Genomic DNA, 22,111 nt, shown 5'->3' with positions numbered 1-22,111 from the left:
ACCAGCTTGCAATCCACAAAAGGACATTGCTTCCTATCCCATGTCTTTTTAGTTTTCTTAGAAGCCTCTCATGCAGGACTTCTGAAAATCTAAATACTGTTGCGCCGGGAGGTGGACCCTTGGCCTGGTGCAGGATTGGTAGGCTCCCTGGTCGGACTCAGAGAGAGCCTGCCACCAGGAGGCGGAGCACAGGAGGAGACAGAGGCTAGCTGGAGCTTCACCAATAGCAACCTGGGGTTCCCTCAGGTTGAGCCCTTGGTTACCCGGGCCACCTGGTCTTAGGTGGGCCTCACAGGATCTCCGAGAGATAAAGTTCAAAGGTGTGCCCACCACATACAAGGTTGTGCGATTGATGTTCAGGTCAGGGAATCCAGGAGCCAGAGAAGACCAGAACAGAGTCTCTGAATGAAGAGCGAGGATCAAGGCCAGAGTCAAGGATAGCATGGTCAGCCAAAGCAGGGGTCAATACCAGTGGTCAGTCTGAGGATGGTCAGTCAGGCAAAGGTCAGGCTCCAGGCAGCAGTCAGACGTGGTCAGTGATCAGGCAGAGGTCAGTTCCAGGCAGCGTGCAGATGTGGTCAGTGGACAAAGCAGAGGTCAGTTCCAGGCAGCGTTCAGACGTGGTCAAGGAAACAGGCAAAGGTCAAATCCAGGCAGCGATCCAACGTAGTCAAAGTAACAGGCAGAGGTCAGTACTGAGAAGACAGTCCGAATGGTACTACCTGGGTAAACGTAGGAACAGGAGGATGCTGGAACAGGAGGTCACTGGAACAGGAGAGTGGAACAGGATGCTGGAACAGAAGACTGGAACAAGACACTGGATCAGGAAGGCCAACTAGCTATTACAACGTGATCGACCCGATTGCCAAGGCAAGGAAGTGGGGTCAGACCACTTCCTTTTAAGCAGCGAACAATCAGGATGCGCTGCGGAACTGGGTTCCGCTCCTGGCCCTTTAAGAAGCTGGATGGTCCATGCGTGCATGCCTAGGGGCGGGGCCGATGCCACGGAGGACACCGAGCCCCACCGTGAGGCCTGGTCCAGAGTGAGAGTGCAGGGGGACCAGAGAAGCCGCAAGCTGTAAGCAGCTGTGGAGGGGTAATTGCCCAGAGCTGGTAGAAGGCGTAGCGAGGTAAGCAGACCCGGCCGCGGAGCATACGCGGCTGGGAAGTGGAACAGTACCCTTCTTCTAGGCCTCCGCTTACTGGCCTTGGTTTGTCAGGGTGGTCTTGGTGGAAGTCCTGGAGGAGTTGTTTGTCATAGATGTGGTGGGAGGGCTCCCACGAGTTCTCCTCAGGCCCGAAGCCCTCCCACAACTGTAGATACTCCCAATGACCATGTCTTTTGCGGACATTTAGGACCTCTCGTACCTGTAAGGTTTCTTCTGGTTCTGCAGAGACTTGAGGAAGAGGAGTCCTGCGAGATGGCCATGTCAGTACGAGAGTTTTCAGTAAAGAAACATGAAAGGTATTATGGATACCCATGGATCTTGGCAGCTGGAGTTGGTACGTTACTGCTCCGACACAGCGAAGAATTGGGAATGGCCCAATGAATTTAGGTGCCAGGCGCTGAGTGGGTAATTGCAACCTGATATGTTTGGTGCTCAACCATACCTTCTGTCCTGGTTGGAAGAGTGGAGCCGACCGTCGGTGAGTATCTGCTACTCTCTTGGACCGTTCAGCGGTCTGAGCTAGACGCTCTTTGACTTGGTTCCATACAAGTCGAATGGTTTGTGCCGTGAACTGAGCCACTGGAGAGGGCACGGAGAGAGGCACAGGCAGAGGCAAGCATGGTTGGTGTCCAAACACCACAGAGAACAGAGAGACATCAGTGGCAGTGGCAATGTGTGTGTTGTGTGACAACTCGGCCCAGGGCAACAGGTGTGCCCAGTTATCCTGCTGGTCATTCGCATAAGACCATAGGAAGGTCTTCAGCGTACGGTTGGGTCTCTCCGCTTGGCCGTTTGCCTGAGGGTGGTAGGCCGATGTGAAGTTCAGGGTGATGTTGAACTTTTGGCATAGTGATTGCCAATACTTAGCGGCAAATTGCGGCCCTTGTTCTGAAATTATTTCCTTGGGTAGGCCATGCAAGCAGAAGATGTGTTTCAAGAACAACTTGGTGAGTTCTGGAGCTGATGGAAGGCTCCGCAGAGGAATAAAATGACCCACTTAGAGAAGCGGTCAATGAAGACCCAGATAATGGTGTTATCTTGAGATGGAGGTAGGTCAGTAATGAAATCAGTTGATATACGAGACAAGGGTTTGGTGGGTGCTGGAAGCGGTTGGAGAAGTCCCCATGGTCAACCAGTTGGGGGCTTCTGTTGAGCACATATAGGATAAGAATCAACATAGTTGCATGAATCTTTTACCATACTGGGCCACCAGCAGAACCTCCTCAGCATCTCGAGGGTTCTAGCTCGGCCAGGATGTCCGGCCAGCTTTGAGTCGTGGGCCCAGTGGAGTATACGCTCACATATTCGGCATGGGATGACTGTATTTCCAGCAGGTACCGTGGTGGTAACTGCAAGGGACACACAGGCTGGATCGATTATGTGTCATGGGGAGTCTGGTGTAAATTATTTATTTATTTATCTATTTATTTATTTAAAGGTTTTTATATACCGCGGCACGTTCCAAACATCACCTCGGTTTACAATGAACATAATTTAGCAACAAGCTTTACAATCAATTTAGAAAGAACGAGCATATATCACATGAAGTAGAAGAACATAGCAGTAAATCAACATATATTACAATTGGAATTAATATGTTACACTTTTACTTTCCCTCGAACTTCTGGTTCGAGGGAAATTAAAAGTGCATCTGCGCGGAGGTTCTTCGATGCTGTCCGGTAGAGCAGCTCGAAACTGAATCGTTCAAAGAGCAATGCCCATCGAGCTTCTCTTGGGTTCAATAATTGTGCTTCTTTTAGATGTTCATTTTTATGATCTGTGAATATGGTAAATCTCTGTTGTGCTCCTTCCAACCATGGACGTCACTCTCGGAGTGATAGCTTGACACGAGAAGTTCACGATCTCCAATTGTGTAATTTTGCTCCGCTGGTGAAAATTTATGGGAATAGAAGGAGCATGGTACCAATGTACCCTTGGAGGAGTACTGACTCAACACTGCCCTGGCTTCGATGGTGGATGCGTGGACCTCAACGACGAATGGGCAGTTTGGGTCTGGATGTCGCAGACAGGGACCAGAACAGAAAGTCTCTTTTAATGCGTGAAATGCAGCTTGAGCCTTGGGACTCCATACCCGGAGATTGGTTCCTTTTCTAGTCATAGCCGTGAGTAGGGCAGCTAACGTGGAATAGTTAGAGATAAAACTTCTATAGTAATTTGTGAATCCAAGGAATCTTTGTAGGGCGCGGAGGCCTACTGGTTGAGGCCAGTCACAAATCCCTTGAAGCTTTTCAGTATCCATAGTAAATCCTCGATTGGAAATGATATATCCCAGGAAAGGCAGACGGTTTTGTTCAAAGATGCACTTTTCCAGTTTTGCATAGAGATTATTCTCTCTGAGGCGTTGAAGAACTGTCCTGATGTGAGTGTGATGGGACTTCGGGTCTTTTGAAAAGATCAGGATGTCATCTAAATATAAAACTACGAATGAATAAAGTAGATCTTGGAGGATCTCATTCATCAGGCGTTGAAAGACCGCAGGGGCATTACAAAGGTCGAAAGGCATCACTATGTACTCGTAGTGGCCATCCCTGGTGTTAAAAGCGGTCTTCCAAATGTCCTCAGGCTGATGCGTACGAGATTGCACGCTCCTCGTAGATCCAGCTTCGTGAAGATATGGGCCCCTTGCAGGTGATCAAACAATTCACTGATGAGGGGTAACGGATAGCGTTCCTTGTGGGTGATGGCGTTAAGCCCATGATAGTCGATACATGGGCGTAATCCTCCGTTGGAGAGTTGGAAGGTCTGATGAACCCTTTCTCTAGATTTTCTTTGATAGACTCGGACATTGCTTGAGTCTCAGGAAGGGAGAGTGGATATGTCCTGCCTTTGGGAGGCATGGTGCCCGGCAGAAGTTCAATAGGGCAATTGAACTTTCGAAATGGAGGCAGCATATCAGCCTTTTGCTTCGAGAAGACATCCTCGAAGTCAGAGTATTGAGCAGGTAGACCAGTGAGAGTCGTAGTCTTCAAGATGGTAACTGCTGGAGATACTTGTTTCAAGCAGTGTTTCTGGCATTCAGGGCCCCACTGAAGCAGCTGGAGGGACTGCCAGTCAAATTGGGGTCCATGTATCTGGAGCCAGGGAAGCCCTAGGATGACTGGGTGTGTGGAATGTTTCAAGATATACAAGGATATTTCCTCCTCATGGAGGGTTCCCATGGTGAGGCGGAAGGCCACCGTGTGATGAGTGATTCGTCCGGGGAGATGTTCCCCTTGGATTGATGTGATGTGGAAAGGCACCTCTAGGAGTTGCAGGGGAATCTTCAGGAGGTTGAAGATATCGTCCATGATGAAGCTGCCATGTGCTCCAGTGTCAATAAGAGCAGTGGTGGTGAAGGAATGGGATTCCATGGAGAGGGAGATTGGGAGTAAAGGTGGGGCCAGAGACTGTAGCGCCCAAGCTCGGGACCCCCACCAGGCTTAGGCTTTGACGTTTTCCGGGCGAGCTGGACAAGACAGCCGCAGGTGTCCAGAGGCACTGCAATATAAGCAGATACCTTGCTTCTTGCGCCGAAGACGCTCTTCGGGAGACAAACTCCCACTGTTATCTTGCATCAGTTCTTCTGTGGATGGAGGTGGTGCCGAGAGAGCCTTCAACTGAGGGCTTGGGGCACATGCTGGGCGTTGAGAGGAGGTCGGGGTGCTTTCACTTCTTGGTGCCATTGCTGGAGGCAATGGTCGAGTCTCCCAGCGAGGGAAATCAGATCCTCTAGAGATATGGGAATCTCACGGACAGCAAGCTCATCTTTGAGAGCGGGAGACAGGCCTTCTAGATAGAGTACTCATAGACAGTCTTCTTGCCATCCCAGTTCTGTAGCCAATGTATGGAATTCCACTATAAATCAGTGAGGGATCTTGAGCCTTGACGGAGGTGGAGAAGATGATGGCCTGCAACCGCCTGACGACCAGGGTCTTCAAAGGTTCATTTAAAGGCGGTGATGAACTGAGACAGTTGGGTGAGGTTAGGATCAGAATGTTCCCACAGTGGAGAAACCCATGCCAGGGCCTTCCCCTCAAGGCATGAGAGGATGAAAGTGATCTTTGTGGATTCATTCAGGAACAATGAAAGCTGCAGGGAGAACTGCATGAACCATTGGTTGAGGAAACCTCAGCAGAGCTGTGGATCCCCATTGAAACGAGGAGGAGCTGGAAAAGCCAGTGATGCCCTCTGTAGCAGAGTAGAAGGCAGGCTTGCGGAGTTAGTCACTACAATGTCCTGCATTTGGGAGCGAAGCCCTTCTACCAAAGATGCTAGAGTTTCTAGAGCTCGTCGTTGCTCTTGGACACTTGCGGCCAGACCCCGGATGGTCCATATGGCAGGAGACTTCGCCGAGTCCATGGCCTTGGCAACCTGTTGCGCCGGGAGGTGGACCCTTGGCCTTGTGCAGGTCTGGTAGGCTCCCTGGTCGGACCCAGAGAGCGCCTGCCACCAGGAGGCAGAGCACAGGAGGAGACAGAGGCTAGCTGGAGCTTCACCAATAGCAACCCAGGGTTCCCTCAGGTTGAGCCCTTGGTTACCCAGGCCACCTGGTCTTAGGTGGGCCTCGCAGGATCTCCGAGAGATAAAGTTGAAAGGTGTGCCCACCACAAACAAGGGTGCGCGGTCAATGTTCAGGTCAGGGATTCCAGGAGCCAGAAGCCAAAAAGGCATCTTTTAAAAACAATACAAAGCAGAATTAATTAAGAAAAACAAAAAAACATAAATACTGGCAAAATAAACATAACATTTTAATAAGAAGGCAAAGAAAGACAATTTGAAAAACTTGCCAAGTACATCTAATCTAATTGTACATTTGTATCCCACCTCTTCAATACCTTAGCACCATTTAAAGTGGCTTGCAGCATGTCAGAATATACATAGTGTGCAGCCGGCTGCACACTATGGGCCCCCCCCCCCCCCCCCCGCCCCTTTTCTGGCCACGCTCATCACTCCGCTATAAATATAGGGCAATGATAAATCCTACGGTTAATGTCTTTGAATATTGACCCAATTGTTATTTATAGAAATGGGAATTACTTTTCAGTTCCTGTTGGAGTAGAAAGTGCTACACTCAATAATATTCCTCAGTTCCCACCCTGTAACATTTATTGTTAACAGGAAATTTTAAAACGATATCCTGGATAGTGATCTCTTTCATAACACATTTCATTCTAGCATTATTTTCATTAATGGTTCATCAGGTGTAGGGATTCTATAAATATTGCAGTGATTTAAATTTGATGCAATAAAAGAAAATGTGTACAGTTAAAGACCCATTATTAGGCGCTCCACTTTCCTGAATGCTCAAGTAAACAGTACCTTGCCCAGGCAGCATCTTGTCTGTAGGGGTGAGTGTTTGTGCATGGGTAGGATGGTGGTGAGGGGGGAGGGAGGAAGGTTAGATTAGGGAGCAGAGTAATTTTTCCTCTGATGTGCTCTGTCCTCTCCAGCATCTCCCCTTTCCCCTCCTGTTTCCTGCAAGAGGCAGGAGGGGGAGGGAGGGGAAGAGAATTGACAAGAAGCAGAGGGCTCTCAGATAACTGGCATATTTGATTAACTGGCACTGTCTATTCCCCGTGCATGCTGGAGAATAGTGCTTTTACTGTAGTTAATCCATTCACCCAATGAATGTAAACAATTCATCAGACACTCAATGGACAGATTGTTAGGACAAGGCAGCCAGAAGGGTTCACAATGCAAAGGTGAAATCTGGCAGAGCATACCCACAGTTTCTGTACTTTTCTTGGAGAAGAAATACTTGCTAGCCTCAGTACATTTGTCCTTTTCATTATTACCTTGGATGGGAACTGATGCATTCTTGTCTGTTATACTTTCCAGAGTTTCCTTTTAAGTTGCAGAAGAAGTCTTTGAGAAACTCCTTTTGATAAACTGTGGATGAACGGTCTCCTTGCTTAATGCACTTTCAGTCCTGGAGAGGACGTTCATCTTAAAATCCTGACCAATGGAGAGCTTCGTTAACAGGGAATCTAATCCTGGCTGCAGAATGAGGGAAATGCTGTGTGCTTTGTTTGCAAGATGATGAACAATACACGGTAAGGAGACCAACATATAAAACGTGTCACAATAATGCTTGGCCTGATTTTGAATGCATTTCTAGATTTGGCTAGCCTCTTTCTTTTAAGTTTGAAGATGATAAGATAGATTACTGTTTTCATTAGAAAAGAAACAACAAAATCAAAGGACAATGTGTATATAATGGACCCTGGTTCTACAACTAGTTCAGGTGCAAGATGGAGGTGAAAAGGATCCCTTTCTCCCTCTTTTGTTCCCTTCCTCTCTTTTAATTTGTAGCAGCAAACAAACAGAATGATCCATCTTCCTCCGAGCCCTGACTCACTGCTTACATATCCTATCTGCCAGGAGGAAGTCATGGTCACTTTGCCTCCCCAGTGTCTCTTGTGAAGTAACCTAATCTCCTCCTTACTTTCTTGGGATCTCCTAAAGTCCCTGCATCAGGCTAAGCCTTCCAGTGGGCCTGCTCTATCACATTTCACCTTTCCTGTCTGGTCCTTTTTAATTTTCTAGGTCCATAGAGGACACGGTGTGGCTGCTGGTGGTAGAGCTCCGGCCATCCTTCTGGCCAAGCTCTTCTCAAGGGTCACTCTTTTTTTCCCCTCTATAAAGCTTTATTTGTACATTTCACTTTCTTTTCCCTGTGGCTTTCTTCCTTTTTTGACTAGCAAAGTGTTTTTTTTAACTTAGTCAACCCCTAACCAGTCAGGTTTTCATACATCCACAATGAATATGCACGAGATAGATTTTATACAATGGAAGCTGTGTATGCAGAACTATCTCGTGCATATTCATCGAGGATATGCTGAAATCCAAACTGACTAGGGGGTTCTTGAAAAGTGGGTTAAGTATGCTGCGAGGGAGTGGATATGACCCAATGAGTGCACTAGGTCCATTCATTGGGTCGTATACACTTTCTCACAGCATACTAACATTATATTTTTGTGTCTTGTTTCTCCAAGGTCTGCATTGCTGGTGTTTAAGGAATAGTTTCTAAAGCAAAATGTTATACACTACGTTTGGTTACAGTGTCGCAAAAGTTCAGTAGTCTAATGGTTACTCAACTGGATAGATAACAGAAAAACAGTGATCTAAGCCAGTGGTTCTCAAACTGGTTCTGGGGAACCCCCAGCCAATCCAGTTTTCAGGATATCCACAATAAATATGTATGAGATAAACTTGCGTGCAGTCAGGGCCAGTGCAAGAGTAATAGGCACTCTTGGTGAAACTACAGCTTGCTGCTCCCTTCCCCCCTCCCCCCCCCCTCGGTCACACCCTCGCCACACATAAAAATTATGCATTTATAATAATAGATTTTTACATGAACAAGAACATTTAAGTACAGTCTTCTGAGGTAAAAATCTCACTTATAACATGTATATTATATTTACATGCTGTAAAACCCTGCAAAAAAGTAAAAAAAAAAAAAGACCCTTGGAATTGGTATTAGTTCTATTGTAATGTGTGTTGGATATGGTCAGAACTCTGAGAAAGCCACAAGTAAACTGAATTACAATTTCAATATAGTAACTCTCCTATATCAAAACTCCAATAACTGCCAGCACTCAAACACTAACAACCCTACTTATGAAAAGGCAAAACTGCAATTATTACACCAGGCCCTAAAATGCCAATATACCTACTATTAGGAAAAACAGAAAAAGCCAAACTGCTATAGATCCCTACACAAAACCTACATACTAACAGAATATGTCAACTCTGTCACACATGCAGACTATAAACAGATCCTCACAAAAATGCAGAATAAAGTAACCATAAAGTATTAATAAAAACATGCAGACAAAAACTGAACTGCAACAGGCCATATTATTATGCAGTGTAACAATGGAAAACCAGAAATATTATAGTTCCTCAGAAAACATCAAACAATAAAATCAGGAAATAGAAATCATCAATAGAAATAAAACCATACTAATAAAAAGAATATTTCAAAACAGCTGACAAATAGAATAACATCCAATGATTTAAAACTCTTATAAATTGTCCAAATACCAATACAATATTGCAAACACCATCCAATACTTAAAATTTAAAAAGGATAAAAAATCCCTGGCTGTTCATACCTAGGATCTTTTGATTTCCAGATGCCCTGAAATTGTTGTCAATTAGCAGGGTAGAAGTGAGAGGTTGATTCTCACAATCTCTCTCTCTCATATATACACACATGCTTAATCATAGAACATACTCTCACGCATACAGTAAAAAATGCTCTTCAGGCACAGCAATGCACACACACACACACACACACACACACACTCACTCAGACATGCTCTTTCACGCGCAGACATGCTCTCACATACACACGCACATGCTCACACACACACAAACAGATGTCTCTCTCACACACACACACACACACACACACAGACATGCTCTCAGACACATACACACATGCTGTCACTGACACAGACATGCTCTCTCACCCACATAGACAAATGCTCTCACAGATACACACAGACATGCTCTCTCAGACAGACATGCTGTCACAGTCACAGACACACATGTGCTCTCAGACAGACACACACACACACACATGCTCTCACTCATTCAGCTTCAAAGTGTCACCACTCCTGCCAGCTGCAGCAGCTTTAGGTACAGTTCTTTTCTTATTATTTACCTCAGACTTATTAGTTGGCTCTACCTCAACCAGTACCTGACACTTTGTCACCTCCAGCAAGACCAACAGCTAGACCAGGGCTTCCCAAACCTGTCCTGGGTACCTCTCAACCAGCTGGGTTTTCAGGATATCCACAATGAATCTGCATGAGATAAATTTGCATATACTGGGTCTCCAATGCATGCAGATTTATTTCATGCATATTCCTTGTGGATATCCTGAAAAGCTGACTGGTTGTATGTTCCTTAGTGCAAGTTTAGGAAGCCCTGAGCTAGACTGTTTCCTTCACCATCATCAATAATACTTTTGTTACCATTTCCATTGCTTTATTACAAACTGCTGATTTCCATTGACTAAATAAGCCCTGCTGGAAGGTTTTTGGTGAATGGAAGCCTTGTCAGTGGTCTGGGCTGATATATCTGCCTGTTTATTATTGCCATCATTGTTCAGTAGAAGTATGACATGAAAAAAATAGATCCTTTCTTCTTCTTTTGGGTCCTTCAGTCTCTGTCCCTCTTTGAGAAGAGACCATAAGAGAGCCATGGGTTCTACTGGGTTGGACATGTTTGAAAGTGTTGTAGTGCCCTTCAGGTACTGCTCTGAGAAATCATTGCCCTTCTAATATCTGCCAAAGAAATGATTACAAAATAATAAGAGGTATTCTTAGCAACCAATAAAATCAGTGGGTACAGAAACGTGTAGAGGCCAATTTTCAGTAGGTAGGTACCCAGCTATCTGCGATTGCCTATAACCTGTTTTGGATTTTCAAACACTGCCTTTGTGAGTTGCACTGTTCTGACAATATCAAACCCCCAAACTATGCTCATTCTTGAGGCTTCAGCATGCTCACTTTGTGCAGCTGCATTTTCTGCATGCATACTTTGCACTCGATTTCCAGTTCCTGGGAGCATAATACCTTTTCGGGATGGCCTTGTAGCTCAGTGGTAGTGGTGTGCACTGCAATGCAGAATATCTGGGTTTGATTTCTGGGCCAGGCCTCTGCTTCCCAAGCCGGTCAAGGCTGGTGATACTGCAGAGACAGTACTTATGTGCTTTCTTTCCCCTATGGGGGAAAGTAGTGCCAGTTATTGCATAATAGTGGCACCTAGTGGCTGGACTTATGTTCCGTGATTGCAGGGTTCCAAAGGGAGCCTTGGTGCATGGATCCTGGCTGAGGATTATCACTGCAATGATGGGGCTAAGTGAGTTGAGAGACCGATATATAATAGGGGGAAAAATCCAGGTAGTTGCAAATAAAGATTCATGGTATCATAGACCAACAGAGGTCAGTGCCAAGTGAGCTGAAAGCCAATAGGAGCAGGAGGGAATAGTCAAGCCAAAAAAACAAACAAAAAATATGCTATTCTTTAATATATCATTAATCTGATTTAGATTATTTACCATTAATCGGGTCTTTTTTCCTTATTTTTTACAGAGTGAATACAGCCATCTTGCCTTACCCACCAAAAAAATCTCTGTTAAAAATAGACTACACACACACACACACACACACATGAAAGAAATCAATTTAAAACATATACCTGGTCTTGTGCATAAACTGTCAAGTATTGGTGTGTTAACCAAATGTATAAAACTGAAACAAAGAATGTTCTAAGGGCCAAGGGAAATGTTTGAGGAATTTTCAAAGATATGAACTAAGCATCTAAGCAGTTGCACAGCTAAATAATTCATCATAATCAAAAGGCATTGAAAACTTTTAAATTTATAGGGTCTGCTTCAAAGTATAATTTTAGTACAAAAAACACAGAGATCACTGCATCTGGCATGCTTTCATTTAATGAATTATTGGTGTTTATCTTTTGGGGAACATCTTGTCAAATAGCCACTCATAACTCCAATATTTGTTGCACCCATTCATAGTCTTAATCTGTGCCTACTGCTGTTTAGTATTATAAAGTAATACCAAGTACCCCAGGGGATGTACAAAGTGGTGCAGAAACTGAGAAAAACTGGTTATTGAAAGCCAGAATTGGAAAGGGAGTTGTCAGTACATGATTATGAGCAAGAATGTGAATTATATAGAAAACAGAGGCACTAGCCAAACAATTTAGGAGCTGGAGAAAATATATATTTATTTCATTCTAATTTACTCTTATTTTTGGTTTTTCATATCCGGGGTTAAGCTTATTTTGCCCCGATGGCTTAACATCACTAGCTTGCAATTGTTGATGCCGGAGGGGCGTGTCTGAGGCCGTAACCGGAAGAAGGACTATTATTATATATTTGAATGTTTTGCGGCACGCAGCTGCTGCTGGCGCACCGCTAAGCCATGCACGCTTAAGGGGTGTGCGGCTAAGCTGGGCTTTGCCGGGCTTCGCCGGGATTCAGCCAGATTCGCCAGGAAAATCTATGGGTCCTTAATATAGTGAACTTTATAAGTGAGCTATACTTCAGGTAGGATTTAAACTTATGTTCTCTCTCTCTCCTTTAAGCCTTCTAAAGTGATAACTTCGAATAACAAACTACTTGCATTATTACATTTGATACAATCCTCGGCCAGAATTGTCCTCTTTATTTTTGTTTCCCTTTTGACGTAATGCCACACACTAAAAGGAAGGCAAAGTTAAGGCGTCCAATTGGTGTGACAATGGCAGAAATAGGTTAGAGGACTGTATCGGAATGGTTGACCCTACCTGATTCCCCAATAGGGCAGACCACTGTGGGAGAAGCATTAGAGCAGAATTCTTTTCCCCAGGTCGAGGAAACATCATTAAGCCCTGGGGCACCGGAAGTACCACCCCCACCTGGAATAGTAGGGGGTTTAACCCCAGAGAACCCAGGGGAAGAGTGAGAAGGAAACCTGAGAACTTTGGATATGAATAATATGCTGGATCAAGTTAAGAACTTAGATCCAATTGAGCAAACAAAGCAAGACTATTCCCAAATGTGTTCCTTGGAAAAATCTAGTATTCCTCCTAAAGATACTAGTACTCCAAAGTCTATAAATGGTAAATGTTGTTAAAGAGAGTCATCAAGATATTGAAATTGTTATTAAGCCAGATAGTTTGTTATTGAAACCAGTAAATGTAATGTTGGAAAATGTATGGAACTTTTTGGTTAAAATGGATGGTTCAATTAATAAGTTAATTGAACCAGTAATGAGAACTACTAATACCTCTGTACAAAATTCTGTAAAGCTGGAAAACAAAACAAAAAAAGGATTGAATTAGATAAAAGAGTTTTACAAATTGAAAAAATTCAAAATCATCAAATAAATGTAGAAGTGGAAGTACATAGAAGAATGGAAGATTTGGAACATTCTATAAGATCTTTAAATTTAAGAGTAAATAATTTTCCAGTCATTAAAAAGCTGAATCCTATAAAATTATTTAGAAATTATCTAATGCAAATTTTGAGCATTCCTGACATATGTATTCCCGTTATAGTAAGAGCATTTTATTTGGGAATAAAAAAAAAAGGATTTGGGTAAGAACATTTGATAAGGGATGTCAAGGAAAAAGAAAGTGAAACTTCAGATTTAAAATCAATTAAAGATAGTTCTATAGATATATCTGACTTACTGCAAAAGTCTCAAGAAGAGGTAGAAGTTAAAACAAGAGGGGCCTTATTGATTCAATGTGCTTTTATCACTGATAGAGATAATATAATGAAATTTTTCTTCTGCAATCGGTTAAAAACTTTTTATGGACAAAGAGTCTGGATTTTTCCAGACTTTGTAAAATCCACGCAATTGCGAAGGAAAAAATTCTTGCTTCTAAGGAAGGATATACTAGATAAGGGAGGTTACTACATATTAAGGTATCCATGTCAATGCTTTGTCAAATTAGATGGAAAGAATTATATATTTACAGATCCGGAAGATCTCAGGGGTCTTCTTGCCGCATAGATCCGGGATATGGAAAAAGAGAAAGAAAGGGTCATATATAATGCAAATTTTCTTAATATAATTATTTGGATTTGAACTGCTTAAAATGGAAGGTTATCATTTTGTTTTACCTTATTAAGAAATAATGACTGTCTAGTAAAGAATGGATATTTATGTTGATTTTTCCTTGGATAAATGATTGTGAAAAGAGTCGGTCATTATAATATTACTAAGTGTAATTTTTATTTGTTGTACTTATTTGTTAAAGCAATAAATAAAGAATTTTTTAAAAGTATAGGCAAGGCCCTTCTGCGGCATCCTTCCTTCTTGCTTGCTAATAGTTGCCTGTTGGAACCATCCACCCTCATGGATCTGAATGTGGTTTCTTGGATTTCAATGTTTTCCAGCTGCCAGGGATGCTGGACCCCCCTTACCTGATGAAATTTGATGAGTCATCAGTTGATTCTTATGCAGACAGAAATTAAAGATTCTTTAGAGATCTGACAAGTCCCCCTTTGAAATTTGTACATAAGGCCAACTCAATCCATTCTAAGATTATGCCTCTTATGAAACTCTGAGGCATAATCCAATATAGAACTAGTGTCTTGTCATAGATTCTTGAGACTGGATTCAATTAAGTGGATTCTATCTGGTTTTCCAAAGGTCTGTGTCATGGTGACAATGAACTATTCTAGATTGTCTAGCAGGTGGTTCTCCTATTCCAGGAGAGGCATTATACCTATGAAGGCCTCTCTTGACAGCAAGCTTTTGATGAGGCCTATCTTAAGCAAATTCATCCCATAGGTACAAGACTGTATTATGAAGAATATCCTACACTGATTCAAAGATCCAAAATTTCTCGGGGACAAATATCAAAGTGTGAAGGGTCTCCCAACGAGGAGTCCTTTTTTGTCACTAAGAAATCCTTAGAGAGGATCTAGGTGGGACAGCCTACTTAACCTGTATTTGGTTTAACTGAAAGACTTGTGGAATGAATGGGGAGTATGCACATATACTGAGGATAGCAGATGCTGTCAGTTACCTTTATATTCCTGTGAGAAGTGTGGGATCATGAATGACCACTAGCTGGCATCATGACTGGTAAAATTACACTATGAATTTGATAGATGTTAATGAAGAAAGTTATTATGTGTTATGGTTTGTGGGTTTGTGGACCCTTGGCCCAAGGTATGAGTTGTTACCACCTGTGGTGAGTACGCCTCCATCGGGAGGTGAGGTCAGGCATGGCAGGGAGCTCTGGGTAAGACTGTGGAGAGGTCCCGAGGAGGAAGTGACTAAGAGGGAGATAAAAGTGAGCAGAAAGAAGGGGTATGAAAAAGCTGGGGGTAGGGAAGTAAAGAAAAGCAAAAAAATAAGGAAAAAAAGCAACCCCATTCAATGAACACAGAACAAAATAAGCAAAGCAATAAATATATAAAATAAAGCAATAAAAAGAATAAGAAAAGCAAAACGCCTATGTGATCCCGAAGGCAAGATGGCGGTCGGCAGCGCCCACGGTGTCTCGGGAATGCCAGGAAGGTCAGCTGTAGCTGGCGGAAGCCGCTATTCTCCCCATAGGTGACAAGGCAGCAAAGAAAGAGGTGAGCATCAGTGGTCGCAGCTGTCTGCGACCGACGGGCGTAACACTTGTATTGTAGAAATAGAGTTAATCTGAAAAAAATGGCCTCTGCAATCGGATGCCTTCTTCTTGGCCATGACTGCCTCCATGCCTGTCTGGATATTTTGGTATATGCAAGACTCAAGAATTAATAGACTGCTGTTTTTGGTGGCCAGGGAAGAATATCAGTGGTAGGTTCTATTCTATGTAATGTCATGTGAAATGTGCTATAGTACTCTGAGGGAAACCACAAAAACTACTGATGCTATTGCTCACTCTAAAAAAACCCATGGGAATGGGTTTGTATGGCTTTTTATGGAGAATTGCTCTCCGCACAAGGAACGCTACTGTTTTGTTCATAATGGATGTACTAACTAAGATACCACACTTTATTGAAGAAGCTAATCTCATTTTTCACTGCTCGCAATGACCTCAGTATTTCTGAAAGAAATGGTTAAACTATATAGACTCTCAATTTGTTAAGAATCCGCTATCTGATTGGAGGAGCAATCAGATAAGAGTTAGCAATCTGTTATGAATCGGCTCCCGTGGAGGGAGGAGTTAACAATCTGTTACAAATCGGCTCCTGAGGTAGGAGGAGTTAGCAATCTGTTATGGTCTACTCCTCAAGAAGGGAGTAGTAAGCAATCTGTTATGAACTGGCTCCTGTGGAAGAAGGAGTTAACAATCTGATATGCTCAGCTCCTGTAGAGGGAGTAGTTAATAAACTGTTAAGGTATAGACTGCTGAAGACTCCTGATAGGGAAACAGTAGCAATCTGTTACCAGCGGAGTGCTTGGAGAGGGCACCCAGCTGTAGAGGAATGTAGATAGGTGGATCCTTGGGCCGATGGCAGATGACTGCGCCCCCAGGAGGATATCCTGAGAGGGACCAACAGCTAGGCTTGGGTATGGAGACAGACACAGATAGTTCTTTTATTAGACAGGTTAGTAGAACCACCAGAGGTGGCAGTAGTGAGATGATATGCCCGGCAGGGCTGAAGTCCCTCAGGTACTGGAACAGCAATCCCAGGGTTGCTGAGCTGTAGAAAAAATATAGATAGTGAGTAGACAGGGTATGCTGTGTTCATAGCCAGAACTGGATGACAAAACTCAAATAAGGAAGCTCAGTAGCTGGAAAGGGTTAGGCCCTTGAGGAGCGAGTACCTGGTTCCAGGGAAAGCTCTGAGAGAGCGATGGTAACTCACAAATGTCTATATCTGCAATAGCTTCCAGGCAGTAGAGAATCTTCAGAGTGTTCAGGAACATGGGCCCTCGAGGAGCAAGTACCGGTTCCTATCTGCAATCTGAAATAAAGAAAAGAGAGCGAGGCCCCCGAGGAGCGGGTGCCCCTGGTAAGTCCGAGGAGGCAGAGTAGCTTGGGAGAAAAGCCGAAGCAATCCCCAGCAATCCCCGTGCTAACTCGATACGTTAGCGAATACTGAGGCCTTTATATTGGAAGCAGATGATGTCATCTCAGGGGGACACCCCTGAGGTTCGCGCCCTTGCTGGTACATCAATTAGAGCGCACGCACACATGCGCGCCCTATGTCATCAGGCCACATGGCGGATCCGCAGCGTCATGCCGGTCCGGGGACACTGGAGGGAGATGGCAAGAAGATGCCATGGCAGCTAACCATCCATCAGACCCGGAGGGAGTCGCCACAGAGGTAAAGAGGGCAGAGTGAGGGCGTCGAGCAGCGATGGACACAACAGTACCACCCTTCAAAGGGCGATCTCCTCTTTGGGTATCAGGCTTAGGTTTCAAAGGATGCGCGAGGTGAAACTGATGAAGCATCTCTTTATCCAAGATATTGGTCTGAGGCTCCCAAGTGATCAAATCGGGGCCGAAGCCTTCCCAAATCAGAAGGTATTCAACAGTCTTGCCTCTGTAGCGAACATCCAGAATCTCTTTATTTAGATTTCTAATTCATCTTCTGCAACGGTGACAGATGGATCTTGAGATCTGGAAGAATCTTTCAGAGTATTAATGATGATATCAGCAGCAATGAGTAGAGCTGCTGTGGATGTCATTGAGGAATTCAGTGGAAGTGGTGATGTTGAAGGAATGTCCAAAATCCACTTCTAAAGATGACTCTCCAGTAAATGATGCTGGATGAGAGATGGTAGTATTTAGCAGCAATCGCTAACTTCTATAGATGCCACTGAGACTTCAACGGAAGTGGCGATGTTAGGGTACGTCCAACCCCACTTCTAAAGGTAACTCTTCAGTAAGTAATGGGATGAGATGTTGAATTCAGCAGCAATAGCTCAGCTGCTATGACGTCACTGAATCATCAATGGAAGTGGCAATGTTGGGGCATGTCGAACCCCACTTCTAAGGGTACTTCTTCAGTAATGTAACTGGATGAGGTGTTGAATTCAGCAGCAATAGCTTAGCTGCAACGGATGTCACAGAACCTTCAGTGGAAGTGGCGAAGTTGGGGAACGTCCAAAATCCGCTTCTGGATAACTCTTCCATAGATGAAGCTGGAAAAGAGATGGTGGCAGCATAAGCAACCAAATTAAACAGGCTGGTAGCTAGAGATATCTTCTTCGGATCTAATAGTGCTGTAGTACTTCAGACACGACTTCCGAGTGAAACAAACGTAGCAGATATCTCTAAGTTATAGTCCGTGAAGATGGTAAAGGTGTAGAGTGCCATCTAGCCATGGCGAACATAGCAACCGGTAAGAATATCAGCAGCCTAAGTAGAACTGCTGTGGACATCATTAAGATTCTCAAGAGAAGTGGCGATGTACAGGAACGTCCAAATCCCACTTCAAGTTGTGATGCAATAATGGATCTTCTAATTTGACGAAGGGACTCCTCAGGTCTTCCACAAGATGTCTGAGAATAAGGTTGCCTCCTGCTCCTGAGTCCAACAGGGCAGGGGTCCGAACCATTGCTGGTTCAGAAGTCACAGAGACTGAATGAGAGAGTGGAGGAGATAACACATTATGGCCCAAGAACAGTCCTCTCGCGGGACTTAGGCCTGTCTGTTTCCCGGACGAATGGGGCATTTAGAGACATCATGGCCGGGCTGACCACAGTACAATCATAGGCCGCGTTTCTTCCGAAATCTTCTCTCCTTTGAGGTCAAGTGACCATGACCAAGTTGCATCGGTTCATCTTTATCAACAGCAGGAATTGCTGGACCCATCCGAGGTGCAGGGGTACTGGCCTGTTTGAACCCAGTTTACACCTTAGGCCGGAGTTCCTTCACCTTGTCTCGGAGCCAACAATCAATCCGAGTAGCTAAGGCTATCAATTCTTCCAGCGAGTCAAGTGTCTGGCGAGCGGCCAGTTCGTCTTTCAAGCGGGTATCCAGGCCTCTGTAGAAGAGAGTCTTGAGACATCTGGGGTCCCAGCGAAGTTCCACTGCAAAAGTCTTGAATTCTATGGCAAATTCAGCCAATGATCTGTTGCCTTGCTTCAAGTCCACTAAAGCAAACCCGGCAACAGACATACGAGCAGGGTCTACAAAAACGGATTTAAACAAGTCCATAAATCCTTCTATGACCTGCAAAATAGGGTCCTTGCATTCCCACAAGGTAGATGCCCACGTCAAGGCTTGCCCATCCAAGTATGACAGGATGTAGGTGGTCTTAGAGAGGCCCGTGGGAAACAATGAAGGCTGTAAGATGATATGTATGCTGCACTGGTTCAAAAAGCCCCGCGTCTTCTGGAGTTCTCTGGAGAAGCGAATAGGAGCAGCCAGTGGAACAGCAGTCTTTAAAGTTATCTCCTGTAACTGACCTTCTTGGGTAGAAGCTGTGCCTTGTATCTTCTGTGTGTGAAGCTGATGGAATGCTGCAGTAAGTTTCTCCAAGGTTTCTTGCTGTTCTGAGATGCGTTGAGCCAGGCCCGATATAGCCTGCAAGGCGGAGAGGTGTGCCGGGTCCATGGGGTTACTGACATCCCATACCTTAAGCTGGATTCCCAGGAGTACTGCTTCTCCAATTTAAAGCCGGATCCACTGGAGTTAGCAATCTGTTAAGAATCCGCTATCTGATGAGAGGAGCAATCAGATAGGAGTTAGCAATCTGTTATGAATCGGCTCCCATGGAGGGAGGAGTTAACGATCTGTTACGAATCGGCTCCTGAGGTAGGAGGAGTTAGCAATCTGTTATGCTCTACTCCTCAAGAAGGGAGTAATAAGCAATCTGTTATGAACTGGCTCCTGTGGAAGAAGGAGTTAACAATCTGATATGCTCAGCTCCTGTAGAGGGAGTAGTTAACAAACTGTTAAGATATAGACTGCGGAGTAGCAATCTGTTATAATCTGTTGCTGAAGACTCCTGATGGGGAAGGAGTAGCAATCTGTTACCAGCGGAGTGCTTTGAGAAGGCACCCAGCTGTAGAGATGTAGATAGGTAGATCCTTGGGCCGATGGCAGATGACTGCGCCCCCAGGAGGATATTCTGAGAGGGACCACCGGCTAGGCTTGGGTATGGAGACAGACACAGATAGTTCTTTTTTTTTTTTTATTTTTATTTTTAATCAATTTAAATTATATAGCAAGTCATCCAACTTACTTATGGAAAAATGAAGTGCATTATACATTCAAAAAAGAAAACAAATAGCAAAATATTACATCACCCTAATTGCAGTATAATGCATTCCCCTATTAAAGAAACTTTATAGGGGGCAGAAAATAGGAAGATTAAACAATTAAACATATAATGCAAGTATTGGCTTTACATAGATTAATGACCATCATTCAAAAATATGGTCCTCATTTTACGGCTTTAACCTGGGGGTAACAATTACCCTCCTAGCATTTAGAAAAGATTTTAATTGCTCGGGGTAAAAGAAAATAAAACTCTCCTTTGGGGATTTGACAACACACTTGCAAGGATATTTTAAAACATAAGAAAACCCTAAAGCAAGCACTTGTGATCTCATTGTAAGGAATTCTCTTCTCCTGTCTTGGGTAACAGGAGCAAAATCAGGAAATGCACGAATCTGTGATCCCCTAAATTGGAGATCCGCATTTTTAAAATATCTTTTCATAACCTCAGTAATATCTTTCTCAATTATAGATGATACTAATAACGTAGCACATTCGTAATATTCATAAGCTGAATCTTCTAGAAACCTAGTCAGATTACCTTTATTCATATCAACAGATTGTTGTTGTTCTCTGTTTCTCGTGGATACAGGCAGAAAGTATAACTTATTAACAGAAGGAGTTTCATCCTCTTTAAATTTCAACACTTCTTTGAAATATTTCATAAGGGTAACATAGGGTAATTCTCCTACCATTTTCGGGAAATTAAGAAATCTTAAGTTTAAATGACGCGAATAATTTTCTAAATATTCTAGTCTTTTAGATACTACGTTTAGATCTTTTATAATGTGGGGGATAAAATATTCCAATATTTTCTTACCAAATCTTTAATCTGTGATGTTTTAGATGAATATGGAATAGAGCATATCATTCTAGATGGAGTTTCCTTTTGTGATTTAATCAATAAATTGTCTCTGTTAGAAAAAAGTGCCCGTTTGTAAGCTTTTTTAATCACAGATTTTGCATAACCATGAGCCAAAAACTTGTCACTCTATACTTGTGCTTGTCTCTTAAACTCATCAACTCATGTGGGTGGCGTGTGCACGCGCACCCTAGTAGACCCTTGGGAGGAGTATGGCGGGAGGTGGCACCATAGCCGTTCCGGGGTCGCTGGAGAGGTCGGCTTGTAGATGCAGCGGCAGCCACTTTCCCTAGGGATGCGGAAGGAGCCATGAACAAGGTGAGGCAAACGGGGCAAAGCCATCTAGCACCGACAGACGCAACAGTACCCCCTTACAAAGGGCGTCCTCAATTCCTCCTACCTGGTCTTGGTTTTTGAGGATGCATCTTATGGAATTCTTGTAGCATCTCTTTATCCAGTATATTAGCCAATGGTGTTCCTGAGTTATCTTCATGTCCAGAACCCTCCCATGACAGGAGGTATTCCCATACTCTGCCTCTTTTTCTTACTGCATCTACCTTGTACTCGATGTCATCTTCTGCATCTATTGGTGTAGTTTCAGGTGTCTTGTTAGAGAACTCACTAAGGATCAATGGCTTCAATACTGAGACGTGGAATGCATTATGAATCTTCAATATAAGTGGTAGCTTCAGATTATAGCTGAGATTGTCTAGTCGTCAGAGAATAGGAAATGGTCCAACGAAGCATGGAGCGAAGCGATCCTAAGGTAATTTAAGGCTTACGTGCTTAGTGGATAGCCAGACTTTGTCACCGGGCTGGAAATCAGGAGCCTTGCGGTGGTGAGCATCGTATCCTTTCTTAGCTCGAAGTCCTGCTTTGAGAAGCATCTCTTTGGTCTGAGTCCAGAGTTGTTGAATTTCTTTGGCAGTAGATTGAGCTGCCGGGGATGACACGGACAGTGGAAGTGGCAGTGGTGGCAATGGTAGTCATCCATAAACCACTTTGAATGGTGTTGATCCAGTGGATGTTGCTGGATGAGAGTTGATGGCGAATTCAGCCCAGGGCAACAGTTCTGCCCAATCATTCTGGTGAGTCTTCATGTAGGCACAAATGATCTGCTTGAGTGTCCTGTTCATCCTCTCTGTTTGACCGTTGGATTGTGGATGGTATGCTGAGGTGAAGTCGAGAGAAATGTCAAACTTCTTGCACAATGCCTTCCAGAATTTAGCTGTGAATTGGATTCTGCGATCGAAGACTATGTGCTTAGGCATGCCGTGTAGGCGGAAGATGTGCGTGATGAAGAGCTGGGCTAGCTCCATAGCTGTGGGTAAACCAGGGAGAGCCACGAAGTAAGCCATCTTTGAGAACCAAT

At 44.0% G+C, this 22,111-nt stretch overlaps 1 long non-coding RNA gene across 1 annotated transcript in view; it reads left to right on the top strand.

Annotated features, from left to right (window-relative positions):
* LOC115086247 overlaps nucleotides 1-11,644 on the top strand; it is a 36,799-nt gene extending 25,155 nt beyond the window's left edge. Inside the window, exons 3-4 of the long non-coding RNA XR_003855184.1 lie at nucleotides 7,008-7,222; nucleotides 11,276-11,644. This is a non-coding gene — a long non-coding RNA (uncharacterized LOC115086247). The remainder of the gene's footprint in view (nucleotides 1-7,007; nucleotides 7,223-11,275) is intronic.
* The last annotated feature ends 10,467 nt before the right edge of the window (nucleotides 11,645-22,111 follow it).

This window comes from Rhinatrema bivittatum, chromosome 2 (genome assembly GCF_901001135.1).
Source record: "Rhinatrema bivittatum chromosome 2, aRhiBiv1.1, whole genome shotgun sequence".
NCBI lineage: Eukaryota > Metazoa > Chordata > Amphibia > Gymnophiona > Rhinatrematidae > Rhinatrema > Rhinatrema bivittatum.
The sequence above is the reverse complement of the archived record's forward strand: the minus strand, read 5'-3'. Positions and strand labels throughout refer to the sequence as shown.